We start from the raw sequence: 20,882 nt of genomic DNA, 5'->3' as shown, positions 1-20,882 counted from the left end.
TCCTCAAACACAGAGGCCAGAGTCTGAATTCTGCCATGCGAGGCCCATTCTTCTGGCGTCCTTTGTAATGGAAAGATCTTTGAAAATGCCAGCCTCGTGAGATAGTAATAACACTGTTAGTCATTTAGCAAGTGATGGCATTTGGACCCCATGTGGATGGCGGGAGCTCCAGCGTAGGGTGGGGTCTGGGCTGGGGAGGAAAGCAGCCATCAGCTCCACGGCAGGCCCTGGCTGGAGCCCGAGATGGGGAAGCTTTTCCGCGCCCCTCCCTCCCGCCTGGCACTGTGCTCCGAATGGCAGCGACCAGCGGGAACACCGCAAGCCACCCTGACGGCAGGCTGTTGTCAGTCAGGGATAAATGCTTTCCACTTGGTTCAACGTATGAGCAATTTACTGGGTTCCCAGAAAGTGAAGAAGAAAAATAATGCCACTGAAAACCCCAGATGGAAAATCCTGTGGGCATAAAACTCTTCGCTGGCCGACGGACTTTAGTCCTCGCAGGAGCCTGGCAGCAAACTGGGATGAGACCCCGTGCGTGTTTGTGTTCAGATCTCTGACGGAGCAGCGAGGAATTTTAACTCACTCGCAGCTGGCCTTTTCTCAGGGTCTCCCCAGGAGACAACAGCTCAGGGATGTGACCCAACATTTTAGGAATGTGGAAATTCTGCCTTTGCTGGGCTCCTCCTGTGAGGACACTGACCCCCAACCAGGGGTCCAGGAGACATTCCATCTAAGGTAAGCCCAGTATCACAGAATTTGGGGACACACATGAATCTGCCCTGAATGGGGTGAGTGGGGTGGCTGATTAGTGCAGGAAGGTCCGCAGAGCTCCTTTCTGGAAGGACCAGGCTTCAGTCTTAAGCTCCAGGGTGACACTCTGTGTGGATACAAGCCCCTGAGATTTCATCTCTCCAGAGCAATGGTTTTCGGTGAGCTAAATGTTTGAAAAGGTCCACTCAGCGTTAAAAAACACTTTACTCCTCTTTGCCTGTGGTCTTGGACCCTCCAAGGAAAGCTCCTTTATACCCCTGATGGTGCACGTACAAGCAGTGCCTGCCAGGATCCTAAAATATCCAGGGACATTTCATATGGAATGATGCTCGTTTAGGCAAAAGGGCTCGTAGGAAATTAGATTACTTATTGTAGGCACCTTGTATTTGCAGCAATTTTTAAAATTTTTTTATTTTTTGCTTTCTGAGTGACTGATGGTGGCCTGACATTTCTGCAAAATACTAAGAGTTTACTTCCCTAGAGCCGGCTCTCATGCACTCACACACACACACACACACACACACACACACACACACACACACATGGGTTCGTTACCATACGGGGTCACTAACACACGCATCACGGACACAGCTTCAACGGTCGTGTCTAGGGTGGTCTAGCCGTTGTCTGGGCCACAGCACTGAGATCTGCCTTCGGGAAGTGAGGGCCTCTGCTGGAGTGGGGACAGCTGAGCGTGAGGCCCAAAGAGCCCTCAATACTACCGTCCTGGGGAATCTTTGGGAATTCGCAGTTTCCTCATTCATAAAGTCGGATGATAATAGTACCTGCTGCACAAGGTTCCTGTGATGACCCAGTTCCACAGCCTCTACAAGGTGCTCGCCAGCAGCCCCGGGGCACACAGAGCACGTGCTCAGGTCCGGGGCTGCTCTGTCCACAGCCTCGGGGCACAGTCTGCATTTTCTTTGCAAGAAACAATGCACTCCAGAGAAATACTGGGAGAGAATATCTACCTGTGGGCAGTGACTGAAAGAGTGAGGCACATCTGCCACAACCGGGCCATTATGTCCCTGGGGGACATCGGGCAGTGTCTGGAGACATTTTTGGTTGTCTCCCCTGGGGTGGGGATGCTCCCATCATCTGGTGGGTGGAGGCCAGGGAAGCTGCAGAGCATCCTACAATGAACTGATGGCCCCCAGCAAAGAATTACTGGCCCCGGATGTCGGTAGAGCTGAGACTGAGGGACCCTGGTCTCGGACTAGCCAACCACTAGACACACGAATTCTGGCTGCTATGCAATGACTTCCTATGATCCGCTCGGAGCAGGGCCCTTTGACAATCCCAGGGCTGGGGGTATATCCTAGGGGGGCCTCCGAGCCCTCAGCTTCCCTTTTCTTGCCCCTCAACTCTGCAGAAGGTTGCGAGCTGACAGGAAGGGCAAGACGTACCTTCAATCCTCGTGCAGGGTTCAGACCAAGAGCCTCATGGTGCCTGAAGAGATTTTACTTCCGCAAATCTGGTTAAGAGCTAAAGACATGCTTGTAAAAAAGGCGCACACCAATTAAACTTCAGTCAACATCTGAAGCGCCCTTGGGAGGTTTCACCTTCCAATTTAATATTTACACCATTTAGTTTTAAAGGCCCCAGAAAGAACACCGTTAGTGACAGGGCTGCTTGAGGAGACCAGGGTGACAGATTCAGTTCTGCCTCTCGATAGCTCTGTGATGCTGGCAAAAGTTCTTCCACGAACCTCAGTTTTCTCACCCTTAAAATGACTCCTCCAGGACTTCCCTGGCAGTCCAGTGGTTAACACCCTGCGCTTCCAGTACAGGGGGAGAGGGTTCGATCCCTGGTCGGGGAACTAAGATCCTGCAAGTTGTGTGGTGAGGCCACCAAAAAAAAAAAAAAAAAAAAAAAGACTTCTCCACCTCCATTAAAGGGTTCTTGCAAAGGTCAAAGGAGCAGTTATGCCAGTAAATACTGTTGAGCGACGGGATAAAAGGGCGAACGCTGCAAGATGCTGGGAAGCCACCCAAAGAATCCCCGAACATTCCCCAAGCTTTTTGCATGATTCATTTCATGCTGCCCCAGTGCTTGACTACGATGCCGCCTGGCGTGTCTTCAATATCGTACCTCGAGTGCAGCCTGTACCTCCCGGGCTTGTTTTAAGTCTACAAATGAGTTTATGGTCACCCGTACATCCTACAGTTGGTCACCGTACACACGTCCTTGTCTAGATTTCTCAGGTTCGTGCTTCCCAAGGACTGAGATAATTGGCGATAGCGGGAGGGCTCTTCATGGGAGGGCCTGGTTATCTGTAGGGTGTGTGAAGAGTGATGGGTGATTTTGGGGTTTTTCTTATTTTCCGAAGCTTCATTTCTGTTGCCTTTTCATATGCTTATTCACTCAGACCTTTCCATGTGGGATTCAGAAGGGCTGCCTGTCAAGTCATTTCTCCCGATGGGCTGGGGAAGAAAAGAACGGGGCTGGGGGTGGCTTCATCAGCCATTTGTTAGCATATAATGTTCAGAAGCAGCAGAATGGAAAAATCTGAATTTCCATAGTTATTTCCGGAACTAAACTGATTAAAATCCTTTCCTAGGTAGGTCGGAATCTTCCCTTTAACCATGTTTAGAAGAAAAGGCCGAGAGAGTCATTGTGGCGAGGGCATTAAATCTGCTTGGGTGACTCAGAATGTGTGTTGGCACGGCGGCATGTCACGGGGCGAGTCACAAACCCGGCGAGTCGGTGGCCGCGGTGTGCCTGAAAGGGACGCGGGCCTCACGATACCACGCTGAATTTGCTTCCTTTTAGCCTTTCACAGCAAAGTGTTTGAAGCTAAGCTTTTCATTCCTTTTGGCGAGGCTGTGATCAATAGGAAGAAGGCATTAAAGGTTCCCCCACCGTTGCCTTTCTCAGGGTCGTGGTTAGAAGTGAGGATTGTGTTTTAGGCTGTGTGCTAATGAGAATTTGAATTTTGTGCAGAGCTGGAGTGTCAATGAAAAATCGCCCGTTGCCCAGCTGTGCAGCCCGTGATTATCTTTCCCTGTGATTTATTCCACACTGGCTCCCCTTAATTTATTCATCCATCCGTGCGTGTGTTCATTCAGTCATGGATCGGAGGAGCCTTATTGAGCGCCCACTGTGTGCCAGGCACTGTGCTTGTCTTTAACATGTTAGAGACAGCTGTGGCTTTGGTTTTTCTTATTTTGTTTTTAATTTTTAAAAATTAAAAAAATCTTTCTTTGGCTGTGCCACATGGCATGTGGGATCTTAGTTCCCTGACCAGGGATCAAACTCATGCCCCCTGCATTGGAAGCGTAGAGTCTTAACCACTGGCCCACCAGGGAAGTCCCAGTTTTTCGTTTTTTCTATGCTCCCAGCCTGGAAGGGGGCTTGGACAGTGAGATGCAGAGAAACTGTTATGGGCAGGATGCTGAGAAGATTCCCGGTGGCCTCTTCTGGAGATGCTGAGAAACTGTTATGGGCAGGATGCTGAGAAGATTCCTGGTGACCTCTTCTGGAGATGCTCAGAGCCAAGAGGGGGAAGTGAACCTTTCCAGGAAGAATCAGGGAACGTTTACAAAGAGGGGTCCTCCCTTCCCAGCCTGAGGAACCTCAGGGGGCAGGCCCAGGGGACGGATGTGGGCTGGCAGTCCCCAGGACGGTTTCTGGAATGCCGTCACTGTTAGAAGTAAATGCTTTCAGGAGAAGTGAAGGCATCTGAGGTGTCCAGAAGTAATCAACACTGATGTCGTTAATCACTGCGTGATAGGAGCCTATTTCTAGGTGAGAAGCCAAAGTCATCATGGCCACCCACACCCAGAGAACAGAAGATGAGGCTTCAGGACAAGGATGTGGGCAGCGGACAGAGGCTTCGGGGAATGGGTGCTCAGCTCTCTCGGCTATAGGATGGACCACTAGACCTGTGTTTCTAGAAGGAATGGGCGGTTCTCAGAGAGCCTGGACTCCCGTCCTGCTCGGTGGCCCTGCTGCAGGCTGATTGCAGCTGGAGGGTCTCTGGAGGTTCACGGAGAAGGGCACGGAGGCCACTTTTAAAGCTGGGCCCCCAGGGTTTCCGTCACATTCTCTCCCCACCGCACACAGGATCTGTAAGCTAAGTGGAACCTCATGCTGTTGCCCTTGGTCTCTGGGGTTCCTGGTCTGTAAGATGGCTGGGGATGCCCCGGAGGGCGCGTGGCCACTGCCTGGGCATGTGGGAGTATAGGGGTTTCAGGCAGGGAGGACTCCAGGTGCAAGTTACACTCCTAGGCAAAGACCCTTTCCCAATAAGGCCCCATTCACAGGCTCCCGTTGGCAGTGTCTTTTGCGGGGACACTGGTCAACCCACTGCGGGGACGCTCCTGCCCACGGATGGGATGGGGTCCCCAGCCCAGCCCTGCACGCATGGGACCTGGCACGGACTGGGCTCCCGCCAAGCCCTTCTCCCCCTGTTTGCCTGCTGGTTGGTTTCGGTTTCTGTCTTTCACATTAGGATTTTTCTCAAATAGTTACTGATCTTTGGTGATCTAGCCTCCGTTCACAGTGAGATGCTGAAAGTCCGACTGTGCGTTGAGGGGCCCTGAGGCCAGCGAACCCTGGGGAAGAACTAGCTGACGGGGCCGAGACGCTTCACCTCGGTGCCCTGAGGGTGAGTGGCTGTGGGCTTTCTTCTCAGGCTGGTCTCTTTTTCCACACCTTCCTCCTTCGGTGTGGGAAGGGTAACCCTGATGCGTGGCATCCTGGAAAGGAAACAAGGGAAGGGAGTTAGCGAGTCTCACCATCTGGGGGGACAGTTTTGCTTAACTGCCCTATTTTTAGTCCTTCCTCCTGTACCCACTGTCTGCTGGGCCTGAGTTCCCAAAGCCCAGACTCCGATTTCCCGGACTCCGATTCAGTTTCCCCAGAGGACACACTCTTCTGTCTGGATTGGGACGGGTGGTCTTCTGAGTGTGAAGTAGGGGCGGGATATGGGGAGGGTCTAAGATCACATGTCTTCAGTTGCATCCAGTGGCATCTTGGTAAATGTTTAACAACTACCTTCTGGAAGGAAAAAACAGCCCTGATTTCTATTGTCTCTTGATTCCTGTGGTGTAAATATTCCCATCATGGTCCATTTCAAGCTACCATGTGACGTCACTGAAGGCAGATTCGGGAAGAGATGCTTGTAGCACATTCTTCACATAGACACAAGTGACCGGGGTCCCCTCAAAAGCAGACGGTGGCAAAACGTGATAGAAGAATTAGGAAGTGATGCATCCTGAGAGTTTTATCTCTGTTTTTTTTTTTTTTTTTTTGCGGTACACGGGCCTCTCAATGTTGTGGCCTCTCCCGTTGCGGAGCACAGGCTCCAGATGCGTAGGCTCAGTGGCCATGGCTCACGGGCCCAGCCGCTCCGCAGCATGTGGGGTCTTCCCGGACCGGGACACAAACCCGTGTCCCCTGCATCGGCAGGTGGACTCTCAACCACTGTGCCACCAGGGAAGCCCTTTATCTTTGTTTTTAATAAAATACTTTAAATTCTAAGTTTATATAATTTAAGTTTTGATAATGGCCATGTTTAAAAGCTGACTCACAGACATCTTGGAAATGTAGCAATTGGTTCTTGCAAACTGTATGTTATGCACCACACCACTGGGCCACATCACCCTCTCATTGGCACCTGGTAGCTCAGATTTCTAAGGCTTTTTGGAATCTGTGGCATAAATAGGTTTGTTTCTTACTGGTGTCTCCTTCTGCTAGCCTTCTGATTTCGTTGCAGTTTTAGAAGATGGAAGGTAAAAGGTGAGTGAGTAGTCAAGGTGAACACATTTATGTATTGATATATATGTGTATGTCCATATACACACACGTGTATATGTGTATTTATATTTCTTTTTATTTTCTCTATTCCCTTGTAGTGAGGTTTTGGGAAGGTGTGCCAGTTATTCCTTGTTACAGTTTATAATTCTTTACATTAAACCTTCCCTGTTCAAATTTCTTCTCCTGATTGGGCCCTGACTGAGATGGGGCGGTGCCGGGTGAGTCAGTGCAGTCGACCTGCTGTGTCACACGGGAAGTTCAAGTTCAAGCAAGCTAGCTGTCTTAGGGATTTGTCTTCCCTCACGGTCTGCAGCCACCCTGTCATTCTCCCACCAGGGCCGTCACCTCAGTTTAAGCCCTTTCTAGCTTCATTTGTTGGTTTATCTCTGTCCCTCCAACTCACCCTTCACACATATGACAAAGTCATCCTTCCAAATGTTCTGCATGGAACATCCTTCCAAATGTTCTACAAGCTACACTTCGGGGGACTCCTGGTCCCCAGCTTCTGGCCACCCTGGGCCACGGGGTGGGGCCAGCAGGAGGGTGGGCACATGGGAGGAGCCAGGCTGTCCCTTCCTCCCTGTCTCTGCTTTGGTCAGTGTCTCTGGCAGTGGTTACATCATCTCTGTGATCCTAATTCCCACTTGTGGTGCCTGGACACAGAGCCTCTCCTGCTGGGTGGCCTTGGCCTCTGCTCGGGTACCACCTCCGCTCTGTTCCCTGCTAGATGCTGATCTCCGGGGGGCCTCATAGTCTTTGAATGGCTCTTCAGCACGGTCAACAGGGTCACACACCGTTCACCAAGGTCTCTATGCCCTTGAAAGGCATGATTGCTCTATCGGGGTCTCTCCTGTCTTCTTTTTAGCAAATTCCAATACTCGACACTAGCATGGGTAAAACTCCACCTTATTTCTACTACTGCCCACGTAGAATCCCGAAACCCAGAATATCCCCTCTCTAGCACTCAGGGCTTAACCTCCTGCCTGATGGTGACCAAAGGCCCTGGTGCTGGCGGAAGGACCAGCTCTGCAGGGTGACCACTAACAAACGGGCTGGAGAAGGATACACAGCCCAGCAGCTGAGGAGGGTGAGTGACTCACAGGTGTGGAATTCCAAGGGTCAGGCCACGAGTGGTCAGTGAGTAATTAGGTGTGGTCACTGGTAGTCTGCCTGGAGGCTGACTTAATCAACTCATCATTTCTGGACCGCCCAGGCTCAGCTGACTGTGGGGACCTTGCACATTTATCTTCCTGGTTTGAGTCCCCATTGGGTGAAACAAATCATGAGGAGACCAGCCTCGTCATCACCCTCATTTGTGACCAAACCCCAAAGCCCCGGGCTCTTTGATCGCAAGTTACAAACTCTGCTTCTCAGATGCCAGACTCTGGGGTTCAGGCCAGCACTTGTTTTATAGAGAAGAAACAGACACAAGGAGGGCAAGTGTCTTAGCTGAGGTTGGGGAATTGTCCCTGGGGGAGTGGATTTCAGGTGAGTTATGCTCCAGGCAACAATGGCTGGTGGGAGGGCACAAATACAACCGTGGGGATGAGGGATGAATGGATACCCAGCACTCTGTGTCCTGGCAGCGTTTCTCCAGGAGTCCCCAGCCCAACCGGAGTCCTGGTTCTCCTTGAGAAAGGAGCATCTTGGAAAGATGCTAAAAAGAATTGACTAAAAAGAAAACAGAAAAGAAAAAGATCAACTGCAAGGGAGTGGGCGTGATGGGTGGGAATCAAGAATGTCCCCACCTTCTCCCTGCCAAGGGCAGGAGACTTTGTCAAGTTCAAGGACAGGATTCATTGATTCAGAGTCTGGCCAGGAACAAGGAGCCCGTGGCTTTGAGTTGAATATCTTGGAAAACACTGTCTCAGGAGAGACCCCGATAGAGCAATCATGCCTTTCGAGGGCTGGAAAAGATGGCTGTAACTTTACAGGTGGGAAAGTAACTTTCCGTTAGTGGCTTGGAGTGAAATTGTGAGATTGCTCTAAGATTGCACTAAAATTGTGAGATTGTGCTGAGAGCAAACTGCTAAATTAGTAGCTTTCCCTTTGGGAAGCCGGGGGAGGAGACGGTCTCCTCTTGAATGTTTATTCACCCTTGGCTTGCACAATATGCAGGCAAGTCTTCTAGTGCATTTCCACCCATCCTGGGAAACGTGTTCCACATTCGCTGGAAAAATCAAGTCGGAAGAGACATCTGAGAAGTGCATGGACCGACCCATCACTTGAGGAAGAGCCTGAGCTTGTGGATTAGAACTGATCCACGTGCACCTCTAGTAACGGGAGAGGCAATTAGACCTGCTTCCACATCCCCTAAGGCGAGCGTGAGTGGCCAGGGGATGTGCGTGGGGCAGGTGGGCCTGGCTGCCTCGAATCTTGTGCTGAAACCATCGTGTAGGACAGAGGGACCCGCAAAAACGGGGCTGTCCGACTCCTGTGGAATCGGGTCCCACTGAGTTGTGATACAGTAGATCCAGAAGCAATAGCACCCTGGGCTGGGTGGCCCCGCAGTGAGTGAGAGCCGGGCCAGACAGGACTCTACGGCTCTTATGAACCTCACGTGGTTAAGCCTGGCTGCAAAAAAGAATCTGAAAATCAGTTGAACAATCATGTTTAATAAGAGACCATATCTCAGCCTCAAATTAAGTTCAGGGCTGTTGAAAATGCATCAAAATCTTGCTTAGCTCAGCAAGTACTTCCCTGTGTAGAAAACTCAGGAATTTATTAATGATACTTTACATCATGAAGTATTTTACCTCCCTACCCCTACCATCAAGGTGCTTTGGGGGTTTTAAATGGCAGACGACCCAGAAAGGGGTGTGGGCGGCAACTCAGGTACAAGGGGAGACAAACAGCATGTGAAGGGATTGTCAAATGCTGGAGCTCTGGGGTCTAGCAGGTCTGGGTTTTACTCTCCATCAGTCTCTGTGTGACTTTGGGAAAGTGACACATCTCAGAGCTTTGGTTTTGATGACTGTAACATGGGGATGCAGGTGGTATCTTTTTCACGGGCTTGTTTTGAGGATTCATTCAGAGAAAGCGTATTCACTGTAAGGCATAATGTTTGATAAATGTATACACTCAAGACAGGTTTGGTGTGGTCACAGAAGTTATGGTCCCTCTGGGCTCCTGCATCACTTAGACCTGGCTTCCTTTGTGTCCCGTGTCCACAGCTAGACATGAGCGCCCTGAACCAGGAGCCAGGTCGTCTCTGCACACCCACCGCCCAGCACTGTGCTTCGCTCTTTGCTAGTTGCTCAATGCAGAGCTGTTGAATAAACAGATGAATGAACAGAAGAAGGAGAGTCAGAGCTTTTACCACTAAGCCCCAAGCTCTTCACGCTACAATCTGCTGCCTTTAGAGAGATGCCATGACAACAAACAGTGAAAGCAGGAACACGATTGGTTTAAACCCATTCGACAATGGTGTCCTGTGCCATGGCCTCTAGATACATTCAGAAATGATAACCAAGGGGGCCTGGAGGCTACGACGCCCCGCCTTAGCAGGCAGCCCTGGACTTGGTCTCCTACAGCAGTGGTCCTCAACCTTTTTGGCACGAGGGACCAGTTTCGTGGAAGACAATTTTTCCATGGACGGGGTGGGGGATGGTTTAGGGGGTAAGGCGAGCGACGGGGAGCGGCAGATGAAGCTTTGCTCGCTCACCTGATGCTCACCTCCTGCTGTGCAGCCCGATTCCTAACGGGCCTCAGACCAGTATCAGTCCGAGGCCCGGGGAGTGGGGAACCCTGTTTCTACAGGATCCAGTGGTTTCCTGCTCAGAGACCTGAAAACTAAGATACTAAACAGTCTATGGATTTTCTTTTTCTGTTTTTAAATTTTTTATTTATTTGTTTTTGGCTGCGTTGGGTCTTCGCTGCTGCGTGAGGGCTTTCCCCAGTTGCGGCAAGTGGGGGCTACTCTTCGTCGCAGTGCGTGGGCTTCTCACTGCGGTGGCCTCTCCCGTTGCGGAGCACAGGCTCTAGGCGTGTGGGCCTCAGTAGCTGTGGCACGTGGGCTCTGCAGTTGTGGTGCACGGGCTCAGCTGCTCCGTGGCATGCGGGATCCTCCCAGACTAGGGCCCAAACCCATGTCCCCCGCATTGGCAGACAGATTCCCAACCACTGTGCCACCAGGGAAGTCCCTGGTGAAATACCTCCATGTGCTTCAACTTATAAAGGCCCACACAATGAATAAAAACATGGTTTATAATGAGAAAGAGTATAAAAAATGTATATAGACGTATAACTGAATCACTTTACTGTACAGCAGAAACTAACCCAACATTATAAATCAACTATACTTTAATTAAAAAAAACAAAAACAAAAACAAAAAAACCTCCTGTGTTCTTGGTGCACAAAACCAGGAGCTCCTGGCAGTTTTGTTCAAGCTTTGGGTGCTTTGACAGCTCCAGCAATGGTGCCACGGGAGCAGCCCACTGAAGACGGTGGATTGGGCGGTGACCAGGTCCCGAGCAGAGCCCTGTGCAGTCTCAGGTTTGAGAGGGAACGAGAGGGAGGGAGCTCCCATCTAGATGCTAAACGCTGGGCTGAGCCCTTCCCAAATGTCTTCATCTCACGGCATCCTGATCGAGTGTGATTATCATCCCTGCTTCATGTATAAAGGAAACCACACAAGGCATATAAGGGGAGGAAGCCTGACTTTGAACCTAGGACTGGCTGGTTTTGAGGCCACTGCCTCCAGCTGCCGCCAAGAAAAGGAATCAGTCCAGGCAGACTCGCACAGGGACCCGGGGGGCTTTCTGGGACGGTCAGCCCAGCTGCTTAGAGCAAACCCCAGCGCTGCCGCAAACCCAAACCCAATTTGCAAAAGAATTCTGTTTCCTCTTCCCTCTTTGCTGAGCTACGGGGTTAGGCGTAAGTCCTTGAGTCTTTGGTTTCAAGAGCAGATATACCTGATGATATATAGATTTATTTTACAGAATTTCCCGAAGTCAGAAGTTATCTGCAGGCCAAGCAGGATTGCAGCCCAGGAGGACTACCTGAAAATAGGAAATCAGGCCTTTGGGGTTCCAGTCAAAGGGAGCGAAGGATGAAGGGGTGGGTTTAAAACTAAGCAAAGGAAAGTGCACTGATTTTTACTTCGTGGTTTGTTTTCCCCATCTTTCCCTTCTGAGAGCTGGGTCGGGTCTTCTAAGATCACTTGCAGGTTATTCAACTGACCATTCTTTTTCCTGGAAGTTCATAAAAATAATATCGACCTCATGTGGCTAGAAAGCTCAAACTTAAAAGCCAGACCCCTGCCATGTAGGGAGGGTGGGCTCTGAAGACTGGACACCCTAACCACATGGCTTGTTTTTGGTGAAAAGTCCTGAAATGTCTGAAACGGGAGATTGTCTTAGAGAGGGCCAATCAGAGGCCCTGAGGCTTTGTGAAGGTTTTGTATCGAGAGGTGGCCAACTATCTCCTGCTTTCCAATCACGAATCAGAACTTCCTTCAACAGATGGCTGTTTCCATGGGGAGTTATTGGCTTCTGTGCAGGGCCTACTTTCGGTTACTTGATCTACAAAATGCCCATAGATCTGAAGGCTCAGCGGAGTGTGTGTTTGCTGCGCTTCTCACTCAATCATATTCCAAGGGAAGGGCAGCTGGGGAGGCCCCTCCTGCCCCTTTGTACCTCCAGGGTCTCATGCCAAGCCTGGCAACGCAGTAGGCCTAAGAGATGCTCGTTGACTTAATAAGCGATTGCGTGAATACAGGAGATGACTGCTCTTTTGGCAACACTCCCCTCAGCGAGGGAACCGGCAGTCAGAGTGGACCCACTTGGATTTTAATGCAGCTCCAAGAAGCTGTGGCCAAGGCCGAGGAGCTAATGATTGCTGGGGTCAGGCTTGGCTTTGGGTCAGATGAAGTGTGCTTCACCCCACCCTGGGTTGTGTTTCTCTGAATATCCCTGACTTCAGGACAGGCCAAATGCCACCAACAGACTAGTCTTCCTGGATCCCGCCAACTCAGATCTGTGAGCCAGGATCTCAGCCAGCCAGACTTTTATTCCGGATTTCCCTGGGAAGGACCACCAAGCTCACAGCCCAGCTCTGGAAGCGAGTACTGCCCATCCCCCACGGCTGGCTTCCTCCAGCCAAACATTCGCTGCTTTCTTTCTAGTTCATAGATGGCAACATCAGACATACCTAAATTCAAAGTCTTGCTCTGGACAAGTGACTCAGCCTTTCTGAGCCTTCGTTCTCTCCTCTAGAATACGGATTCCATACTAACGTCCATCTCAAAGTGTGTGGTGAGAGTCAATTGAGACAGTTCTGTAATGACCCTTACTACACACATAATGGGGAAGAACACATCTGACTCCAAGCTGGATCTATTTCTTTTACTTTAACCCCTGTGCTCTGTTGCCTGGGCCTAGTCGTGCTGGCTCTGCACCTTTTGTAAAAGAATGTTGCCTAGAGCCTGAAATATGCAGGATAGGCTGTTCTCAAGGCTCTGACCTTTAAGGGTATAACACTTTTACATTCATATAGATGTACAAAGTTGCAGAAGAGAGAATAACATTCCTCTTGTTGGAGGTTTACAGGAACCTGACCTGACCTAGGTGGACTGCGGCAAGAACAAAGGATGCCGACACCAAGAAGTTTGAAACAACAAACCACGCCCCTTCCTCACCTTGCCTTTAAAAGTTCATACTAAATACAAAAGTGCTTTGCTGAAACCTTTCAGGGAGTTCAGGCTTTTTCGGGCACGACCCACCCGTCTCCTTGCAGGGCCCTGCAATAGATCTTTTTCTGCTCCGAACTCTGCCATTTTCGTTTGTTTGGCCGGACTGTGGGTCAGGCACACGAACTTGCATTTGGTAACACACAGCCTAGCACACTTGTCCCTTCAGGGACGGCTCCCCTTTCCCCTCGCCTGACAGTCTTCTCTTTCTAATTTCCTCCAATGTTGGACATTATCGTGAAAGGACAGTTGAGGATGGGTGAGCACACTTGTGACACACAGGCTTGGACGATGCTGGGAGTGCCCCGTACTCATCTCAGAGGATTGTTATCAAATGAATCAGTCCATTAGTTCAATGTCACCATTGGCAAACGTGGCAGACTCTAACTCGATCCAGAGGCAGCCGATTGCACTGCAGCCTTCTTGGTCCTCTCAAGAAGAATTCTTTCCACATCTTCCTTCTTTTTAAACAGATTTACCAGAAGTTGTTTGTTCTTACATTTCAAATGCAAAGTTCTTTTCCATTTTAACAGCCCTCTGCTATTAGTTTCTAGAACCGTGCCCTGTGGTTATGTGCATAATATTTGAGGAATCCATATATTTGAAAATTGGTAACAGTGGGGAACATAAAAAACATTCTTGGCCCCAGCTATGATGACTCAATTCATGTAACCTTCTGTCTTAGCCAGCGCCTGAGTAAGTCATGATGGGGCGCCGTTCCCCAAAGTCAACTAATTCAGTTTGTTGGAGCAACACTGGGGCCAAGGGACGGGGCTCCAGCTTGCCTCACAGACTCCTGAGGGTTGCCTGGAGGAGGTGGAATTCCCCGAGGGGCCTTAATCAGCACCTACTCCACACGCCCATCAGGGCAGCCATGCCCCCTCTCTGTCGCTGAGCACCTGGCCCCCTTGATGCTCATTGCTTGTTCTTCCATCTCAGGTGTGACAGAGAAGGGATGTGAACATTGGGAACCATGCCCACCTGTGAGCACCATGGCATGTAAGAGAATAGGTCTGGGTTTTGTTTCACTTGTGTGTTCTCCAACTTCTACTGTATTTTTCACCTAAAAGGAGTTGGGAGGAGGGCAGTGGAATGATTAAACAGGAGACTGTCTGCTCCTCTTGGTGTCTTCGGGTGCTTCCAGTGTCTGGAACACAGGAGGATCCATCCATACTCGCTGAATTAAGGAGTGAATGAATGAGACTCGTGCCGTTTGAGGGAACGAAGGGACTTCGCTTATTCAGATCCAGCTGATTGATGTATGTGCTTCATGAAACTCTCATAAATTTGACCCAGACTTACCACATCTATCCTCAGGGCAGGCTGGGTTTTTGAAAGCAGCTATCTGCAGGTTCCTTAGTGGAAACCAAACAACATAAATCGTGCCAGGACTTACCAGCTACAGCCCCGGGAAGGCAGGCTTGTCTCCAATTACCTGCATTCTTTCTGCGGGGAGCGGCGGCTGGCAGTGGGGGCTGAGTATTGGACAGATACGTAAGTAATAGCAGTCATCATAACAAAACCCAAGTTGTCAATGCCCTGCCTTCTCCATGAGCATCGCGTGATGGAGACATTGCTTCAGACGGACAAGGTGGCAGCCTCCAAACCGACCTCGGGCAGGTCTCCCCGATTCCACCTCCACCCCAGCACCTGGCATGTAACTTCCAGAAGAGGTAACCATGAAATATTATTTTAAATAGTTTCTTTTTCCTACTGAGAACAAAACTCACAAGCCAGAGTTACTTACCTTTGGCTCCGCAGCTTATGAGAGACTTAGCTCCGCTACCAAACATTCTACAGAGAATGAATGCATTCATCATGAAATCCTGCTCCCCGGTCTGTTGCTGGAATTGATTTTTACCAGCAGGAGCTAAAGGCGAGCTTTGGATGTTGCTTTAGTAAGAGAAACCTCATGGGCTATTTGGTGAGAGAGAAATATTGCTGTTTTAGTCACCTGTGTGCGGGTTGACCAGCCCTTTCCCTTCCAAAAATATTGCCTAGGGATACTCATTTTACTGAGATAACACCCAAACTTCAAGAGGGCAGGCTAACTTCATAGATTTTGAAAAAAATGTTGTTTTTCCAAATCCCCAAATGACATCTTCATCATTACACTCTCACTTCTGAAATGACAGTATTTAATAAGGGTTCTTGGAATGACTTTTTTCCAATTAGGTTTGAAAAAATGGGGGGAAAAAACCCAGAGCACTAAGAGTCTATGTATGAAAAATTCACAGAGCACAAAGGGATACTTTGCCCCATGCCACAGCTGCCTGGGCTGGGGTGGAGAGGGCACAGAACCACGTGGTCCTGGGGCGGGCAGCACAGACACCACATCCAGCTTAAACAAAGGGGTAGCGTGCTTTTTTTTTTTTTTTTAATCAATCTAGGAAGCTAAGTTGTCATTAATCCTTTGAATTTTATCGTTTGGAAACACATGGCAGACCCCTGGCCTCTTTACACTCGGGGATTTATGAAGACCGGTTGTCAGCATCTGGGAAGCTGCGTATCCTCCATGCGTTTATGAGCCATGGTGCCCAGGCCCTGTGGCTGTGTTTCCGACTCTCATAAGAGGACCACTTATCAGTGATCCTAGCAGGTATCAGTGTGTGTATTTTTCCATTGCTGGCACGGCACAGACTTCCCAACATTTATTTTTCTTGTGTCCTTAGAATTCCTTTGTGTGACTGTTTACAATTCTTTCATTTTTCCTGCATCTGAGCAGGGGCTTCTTTATGGAATCTCTGTGGCTTAATAAGCCCCAGGAGAGGGCAAATGGCTTGTACTGAGTTTAATTAATCAACAGGCGTCTTATCCTCTCAAGAGCTTTCTTTAAAATGTTGGGAGAAGGACCCAAGGATACGATAAAGCACCATGAAAATACCAGGTCTGTAACTTCTCTAGGACAAAGCTCTTCAGCACATCTGGGAAGTTTTAAAACATTTCAGAAAGCTTCTCACACATACTACAAGCACAAGGTACTTGCAGGGCATGGTGACCTTGGCCAACTAAGAAAAGATGTTAGAGAATGACTTTTCCTTCCAGGGTTCACACCTCAACACAACCCTCACTCCTCAAAATTACCCACCAACTCCTAGGCCAGCGGCCAATTTCCCCTTGAGGAGTTAATTTAGTAAAGAGAGAATCTAATGATTTCAGGCTGTTCCTCTGTCTGGATGAGACTCCAACCTGGCCTCGGGCTTTGTGGGTCCAGCTTCCTGGCTGAAACTGGCCTTTTCTACACCCACCATGGCTCACCCATGCCAGATCCAGTATGGCAGCCCAGCGCCACCTGTGGTTTAAACTGGAATTAATGAAAGGAAAACAAATTCCGTTTGTCAGTTGCACCAGCAACTTAAAGCGTTCAGCGGCCAGGCATGGCTTGTGGCCCTCCCTCTGGACAGTAAAGATTTAGAGAATACTTCCTTCACAGCAGAAAGTCCTATCAGGCAGCACTGCTTGGCAGTGTCCACACTGCAAGTCCCCACCGTGGACTGATACCAACAGCCCACATCTCGCCCCATACCAGGCTAGTAGCCGCTGGAGAAAGATCGCAAGACTGTGAAGACAGGTGCCAGACAAGGGGATGGAGTTGAATCTAGGCAGGTCGCCCAGGCACTTGGCCACTACGCCCTTCTTCAGAAACCTTCCTGTCCCTTCCCTGCCACATGTGCCTCGCTGTTCCCCGGCTCCCCAACTCCTACCCCAGCCACTACACCTAACTCATGGCTGAGGACCCTGCCTGTCACACGCTGGAGAAAGCAGGGGAAGGAAGGGCATGGCCTCAATTTCCTTCTCTGCACCCACACCGCCCCCTCCTCTTTCTTCCCAGGAAGCCTAACTTCCCGCCTTTTGTTCATGACCCTCCAGCCCAACCAGGAACTTTGCTCATCATTGTTCCCTAAATCTGCTGGTTAGCCTCTATCCCCACGTGTTAGTTTCCCAGGGCTGCCCTCACAAAGTACAGCAAACTGGTACTTTGAAACCACAGGAAAGTATTGTTTCAACGTTCTGGAGGCTGGAAGTTGAAACCGAAGGACCAGTGGGGCCTTGCTCCCCCAGAGGCCCTAGGGGAGGATCTATCCCCTTCCGTTCTCTTCGCTCCAGTCTTTGGTGGCCATCCTTGGTGTTTCTGGGCTTTTAGATCCTCAGTCTAATCCCCCGTCTTTCCCTGTGTGTCCAGCTTCACACAGCTGTCTTTTTATATGAACACCAGTCATGCTGGAGTCGGGCCCACCCTACCCCAGTGTGACCTCATCTTAACTCATTATATCTGCATCGACCTTGTTTCTAAATCAGGTCACATTCTGAGGTCCTCGGGGTTAGGGCTTCAATGTATCTTTTTTTTTTTTTTTTTTTTTTTTGCGGTATGTGGGCCTCTCACTGCTGTGGCCTCTCCCATTGCGGAGCACAGGCTCCAGACGCACAGACTCAGCGGCCATGGCTCACGGGCCCAGCTGCTCTGTGGCATGTGGGATCCTCCCAGACCGGGGCACAAACCCGCGTCCCCTGCATCGGCAGGTGGACTCCCAACCACTGTGCCACCAGGGAAGCCCTTCAATGTATCTTTTTGGGGCAGACAAAATTCACCCAGAACAGCCCCAAATCCATGATCAGCTCTACGCTGTACCCGGGGGGCATGGCCTCTCTGGCCTCTTCGCTTGGCATTCTTGCCCTAGGTCCTTGGCTGGGTTTGTCTCTAGGAGCCTCCAGGAGCAGATGCGAGGTGAAAGAGGCAACCAGCCCTGCTTTCTGACCCTCCTGTGATGATGCTGCAGTTCCGAAAGTGCCAGGTCCTCTGATGCACAACTTCGTTGGGCACCTTCCCCCGTGCGGTCCTGCTAGACAAGCCTGGTGCGGACATCAGCGTTTCTTTCTCTCTTCTGTTCAGCTCTGGTTGTTGAATGACTCTCCTTGGGTGTCTCAGCAGCCCTTTTCGTTTCTGTAATGCTGCCCACTGTTCCCTCGGTAAATTCTCTGCACGATCCCAGCGGAGTGTTCTGTACGTCTTTGGTTGGATCTTGCAGGATGCGTCCAATGCCAGCCACATGCTACTCCTTGTCCACAAAAGCAGTCTTGAGTTTCTCGCATAATACACATGCTCTTCACCAAGAACAAAAGAAAACAGAATTTTAAAATCTTCCCTGGGCGCTTGGTCCCCATCACACCGCTGTCCCCACCGTTTCTGCCCTTTACCCCAAGCCTCTTGAAGGGCTGTTTACTCCTGCTATGTCCATGGTCTGCCCTCCCGCCGCTCTGTCCAGCCATCCAGTCTGGCCTGGTCCCCACTGCTCCACAGAAACAGCTCTTGCTTTTCACTGGTGTGTGGCCTCACCAGGAAGTGTCCACTTGATGTGATGCTCCTCTGGTTCTCACGGTTCCATCCGCAATCATCTTGATTTGCGCTTCCTTTCCTCTCCATCTCACTAGTATCCCGATTTCCTACAGGATTCCTTGGTTGTCCTCTGCTTGGGCTGCCACAACCAAGTGCCACAGACTGGGCTTGAACAACAGAAATTTGTTTCCTCGCAGTCTGGAGGCTGGAAGTCCAAGATCAAGGTGTCGGCAGGGCTGGTTTCTGCAGAGACTTTTCGACTTGCAGAAGGCCCTCTTCTCGCTGCATCCACACGCCGTCTTTCCTCTGTGCACGTGCATCCCTGGGGTCCCCCCTGTGTCCACAGTTCTACTTATAAGGACACCAGTCAGACTAGAGTAGGGCCCGCTCTAACGGCCTCATCTTAACTTGAGCACCACTTTAAGTGCCCGCTCTCCAGATGTGGTCATGTTCTGAGGAACGAGGGCTTAGGCCTTGGACACATGAATTTGGATGAGGGTACAATTCACCTACAGCAGGTGATCTCACCGAAATGCCATCTATGGGTCAAGGGATCCTTGACTCCATGCATCCAGTCTAGACCTCTCCTCTGAGACCCAGATCTGTGTCCCATCCACCCCTGGACACCTTTACGGTGATGTCTCAGGAACTCAAGCAAGCTAGCCTCCTTGCCTCCACCGTCCCCACTTGCCCTGCTGTGCTCCCACCTTATTAATGGCTGATCATGCCAGAAACCAGGGGGGCTGGAAGCACACCCCCATCCCCTGATGTGCACGTTTGGTCCGTCACCAGCTCTTTCTCTGTCTCTGCCACCTCCACCCTGGTGCAGGGGCTCCCTGTCTGGACTATTGTACCACCTTCCCACCAGCCTCATCCCCTCCAGCCTTTCCCTTCTCCAAAAACGCCACCTGAGTGACCTTTCTGAAATGCACGTTTAGGCATTTCTCACCTGCCTGAAAATCCCCAGGGATGCCTCTTCACTTAACAAGTTCAAACTCCTCGTTTAGCAACTGCCTCAGCAGAGCCTCCGTGCTCGGCACTGCTCTCTGCCAAGGTGCCCACGTCTCAGTTACACGGTCGGCTGGCAGCTCCCCAGGAGCCCTGGTTCCCTAGGAGACGCCACCCCGTGCTTGAGCCCATCCCCGTCGGGTCTCCAGTGGGCCCTGTAGTCCCTGCCTGTAGTCAGAGCTCAGCAGACGTTTCATGAACACATGAACCTGCTTTGCCTGGACAGACAGGACCATCCAGGCTCACGCATGTCCTCTGGTCCTCAGCTCCCTCTGACCTCTGGTGATGTCCCTGGGGCATTGTGATGCTCCCTCCTGGCACTGGCTGGAAGGGAGAGAGGAGGGCAGATTTTCTGGGCCTGACTGTCCAGTCCAGCGAGGCCTTCAGTGTCCCACCTCTGCCGTTGACTCTGGGTCCCTTCTGGGATTGCCTCTGACCTGGCAGGCTGGCCAGGGTAAGTCTGGAGTCCCCGTGTAACCCCAAGCCTGTGGGAGTGGGGCCCATGGCTTCCTGCCATGGCTGGGCCTCCCTTCAGTGGATTCACCCCCAGATCGGAGGCCCCATAGCAGTTACCTCCACAGAGTCCTGAGCACACAGGACCTGTTGGGCCCTCAGCCTGGACCCCTCATTTGCTCTTTCTCTTAGAAAGGGGCCCCCATGCTCTGACTTCCGGGATCTTTTCCCTTGGCCTCTCTAAGATCTTCTACTCACACCCCATAGCTTTGGGTGAGAGCGGCTGTCTCAGCCTGCTCAGGCCGCCACGACAAAGTCCGCATATGAGGGGGTTAAAAAACACACGTCTCTTTTCTCACAGTTCTGGAAGCCAGAGGTCCAAGGTCAAGGTGCTGGTGAACTTGGTTTCTGGTGAGGGCCTGCTTCCTGGCTTGTAGACAGCTTCCCTCTGTGTCCTCACTTGGCCTTTCTTTTGTGTGTGGGGGGAGAAGGGAGAGAGAAAGAGAGCATTTCTGGGGTCTCTTCCTCTTCTGGTAAGGCCACAGTCTCAATTAGGGCGCCACCCTTATGACCTCATTTAACTTTAATTACCTCCCTAGAGACCTTATCTCCAAATATGGTCCCGTGGGGGGTTAGGGCTTCAACATATAAATTTGGGGGTGCACAATTCAGTCCACCACAGAGACTTTTGGTGGCTCAGGGATGTGGAGGGGGGTGCCCAGGATGGGGCACTGGGCCAGGAGACCCAGGGTGGCATTCCAGATGCGCCTTTGTCACTTCTCGGCTGGGTGACCTCAGCTAAGTTCACAACTTCTCGGACCAGCCAAAAGGAGTCCTATTTACCCCACAGGGCTGAGGTAATGACA

This window comes from Globicephala melas, chromosome 7, assembly GCF_963455315.2.
Source record: "Globicephala melas chromosome 7, mGloMel1.2, whole genome shotgun sequence".
NCBI classification, from domain to species: Eukaryota; Metazoa; Chordata; class Mammalia; order Artiodactyla; family Delphinidae; genus Globicephala; species Globicephala melas.
The sequence above is the reverse complement of the archived record's forward strand: the minus strand, read 5'-3'. Positions refer to the sequence as shown.